This window comes from Echinops telfairi, unplaced genomic scaffold (assembly GCF_000313985.2).
Source record: "Echinops telfairi isolate 266 unplaced genomic scaffold, ASM31398v2 ScPeMD7_7468;HRSCAF=8506_0, whole genome shotgun sequence".
In the NCBI taxonomy this organism is placed as follows: Eukaryota; Metazoa; Chordata; class Mammalia; order Afrosoricida; family Tenrecidae; genus Echinops; species Echinops telfairi.
Genome location: NW_022111369.1, coordinates 83,070,691 through 83,074,537, shown reverse-complemented (window position 1 = coordinate 83,074,537; position 3,847 = coordinate 83,070,691).

Here is a 3,847-nt window from a genome sequence, read left to right as displayed (position 1 = left end):
AAATCTGCCCCGTAGGCTTTAATAATTTTTATTTCTTTGCATCCTTCAGGTCACTGAGAGAATCATTTTTAATAGCAAGAGGTAAAGGTCATATTTCGACTCTTCTGTTTGATAATGATATTCAAGAATATGAGACTTATAGATGAGTATTTAGAAAGGAAGGATGGACAGACGGAAGGAAGGAAGGAAGGAAGGAAAGAAGAAAGGAAGGAAGAAACAAGCAATCAAAGGCAATGATGGGCAACTCTGCTTTCTGTCCTTGTGGTAATGAAACTGCGTTTGAAATGCAGATGCAGAGATACCGTGGAGAATGATGACTCTACTTGTGTCATTTTCAGAAGCAATCAGTTCAGTGTTATTTCTTTGCAGTTATCAGAGGGTCATATTATTGATTTGGAGTAATTCAAACTGACCAAAATGAAAGCAAGATTCCCCCCTCCTCTATCTTCATTAGAGAAAAAATATTTTTAATGTGAGTTATAATGTCATTATAAGATGAAATCATCAACTGCCAGCTTCCTATTATGCTTAATAACATACGGAATCTAAAAAAAATTACTTGAATACCTGTTCTCCATTATTAATTAACCTTAGTCTCTGGTTAATAACCACACATTAACTTTGAGATGATAGTCTGAGCATTATTTAGGGAAAAAAGTCAGTAATTGACTTCGTAAAACAAAAGACCTTCTTTGGGAGTAGCTTCCACATTCAGACCTGGTCCATAAATTAAATCAATCTACCATTAGGCCACCAATTATATCTGCAGTTAGACATGGAAATATTTTAAATAAAATGGTCTCCTTATCCAGAGTGTTGAGATAAGGCCTCTCAAACAAATACAGTATAGTTAATGTCCTGATTATGTTAATTTTGTTCAAATCTTTTTCATCTTCTTTTTCCTATTGTTGTCTTTTTTTCTCCCTCTACATTAAGGGATGAAGGAAGAAAGGAGAGTTGAATACTTCTGCACTCTTTCTGCAATGTCCTAGTGCTACAAACCCTAAACCACTGCCATCAAGACAATTCTGATCATAGTTTCTCATAGGACAGACTAGAACTCTTCCATAGGGTTTCAGAAGGCTGTAACCTTTATGGAAGGCAACTGCCACATTGTTCTTCCACAGAGAGACTAGTGGGTTTGAACCACCAACCTTATAGTTGGCAGCCCAATTCTTATCATTGTGTCAACAACTATCATCAGTCACAACTATTTCTAATAGGAGACATGGGGGCCCTGGTGGTACAGTGGTTAAAGTAGTTGAGGGTTAGTTGAAAGGTCAGTGGTTAGAACCCACCAGCTGCTTTATGGGAGAATGATTCTAAAGTTGGCTTCTGTAAAGATTTACTGTCTTGAAAAGCCTCTAAGGATTTTAAGTTGTCCCGTGTCACTGTGAGTTCGAATCAACTTGAAGGCAACAGTTTTGATTTGGTTTTGCATAATTCAGAGAGTTTGTGGAAAGGTGTCTATACGAGAATCCTAAGAACTGAGATACTCCCTTCTTATGAGAAGGACCTCTTCAATGTGTTGAAGAGTAAGGACTAAGATGTGTCTGACCCAAGCCATGGTATGTTCAATTGCCCCATATAAAAGTGAATTTGGGAAAAAGAATAGGATGAATACAGAAGAATTGATGCATTTGAATTATGATGTTGGTGACGAACTTTGAAATTACTGTAGACGTCCAGACAAATCAACAAATCAATCTTGGAAGAAGTATAACCAGAATGTACCTTCGAAGTGAGAATGGCAAGACTTTATCTTATGGACTTTGGACATGTTATCAGGAGAGATTAGTCCTTGGAGAATAGACATCATATTCATTAAAGTGATTTGTTAATAAAAAAGAGGAAGCCTCTCAATGATATGGTGGCTACAATAATGGGTTCAAGTATAACAATGTTAAGGGTGGTGAATATTCCCTTCCGTTGTACATAAGCTAGCTTGTGAGTTGGAGCTGATTCAATGGCACCTTTCATCATCAACAACGGTCACATCAAGGGAATGAATATTACCACTGTGCATCCTAGAAAAAGGCATATGAAGATCATAGGCAATGCCATAGGGTTAGTTGCATGCCATCACTGGAACAGATGAGTGAGGAAGAGAGTTGATAATGAGAATTGGTGTAACATTTCTTTCCTCTTCCTTATCTTTCCTTTCTAAGCCACAGATTAGGTGTTTCATGGAATGGATAGAGGAAGTAGGATACATGATAAGGAAGGAGCGGGGTGCCCCTATGCATACCAATCAAGAATTATGGCTCCAAACTCACGTCAGTCTGGGTTAGAATTGTAGAGTTACCATGGCCTAACTACGAGATACAGGTTAGATAATGTAACTTCTGCATACCACTTCAAAAATCTGTAAAATGGAGATCTTCCACAGCTGTTATCAGTATTCCATTTTTATTCATAACGTTTTCTGTGGCTAAACCCTCAGCAGTAGTTCACCTCTTCCTTCTTCCTAGAACGACCCAGCAACTGCAACAAGGGGCTCAAGTAGCACAATGGTGAAGATGCTTCTTCTTCTGGTGGTAGGGTTACTATGGACCAGAGCCAATTCCATGGCACTGAAATACAGCGAAATGGGAATGTAACAGTAACTAACTTTTAGTGTCATTGATATTATAGAAATTTTATAAATATATAGACATTGTTATTTAAATAAGTTACTATGTTTGGACAAACCCTCCAGTGTCACAGTAACTGCAGGTATAAGATCCATTCCATTTATGTAGTATTAGAGAATCCTTCTCCTTCTCCACTGACTTTTTCCAATAACAGGAAAGCCGAGTGATGGAATGATGTGAAAATGAATAGTGGTGATAGTTATTAAATATGATGAACATGATTAATTTAATTTACCTATATTTTTAAAATGTTGAAAATATGTGAGCATATATATATATACATATATAATATAGTATATATATAATTTAAAAACAAAAAGAGAAAGGTTATGATGCTTATTATCAAAGGGACTGACATCAGTTAAGACCATAAAACAGTGTGTCATCAGCCTTTCCTTTATTGATTAGAAGATCATACATACCAATTGCAAGGCAAATAGTATGTTTTTTCTTATTAGACACTATTGAAGAGGATCTGACTGTGCACAACAAAATGAAACACTGCTTGGTCCTGTACCCCCCTCACAATTATGACATGTTTGGGCCCATTATTGCAGCCACTGTGTCAGTCCATCTAATCGAGAGACTTCCTCTTTTTCCCTGACCCTGTCCTCTACCAAGAATGATGTCTTTCCTCAGGGACTGGTCCCTCTTTGAAACTTGTCCAAAGTACATGAGATGAAATCTTGCCATCTTGGTGGCTAAGGAGAATTCTGGATGTTCTTCTCCTTGGACAGATTGCTTAAGATTTTTTCCTTATTTATTTTCTTGTTTTCACATGCATATGAGGCAATGGAGCACAACATGGGTCAGGCATAAACCTTTGTCTTTGAAGTGATGGTTTTAGTTTTTAACACTTTGAAGTGGTATCTTGCAGCATACTTGCCTAGTGAAATACACTGTTTGATTGTTTTTGACAGTTACCCCATGGACGATAATTGTGGATTCTTGTAAAATTAAATCCTTGATATCTTCATTGTGTATCATGTGCTCTTTTTGTGCATCAATACACTGGGTTTTTTTGGTCCAGTTATAAGGTTTTTTATCGTCTGTTTGTTTTTATGTTGACATAAACAATCTACACTGAAGGCTGTAGTCTTAGATCTTCATCATAACTGCCTCAAGTCCCCTTGGATTTCAGCAAGTAAGCTTGCGCTATCTGCATATCAAAGTTTATCAATGAGTCCCTCTGAAATACTGATGCTGCATTCCTT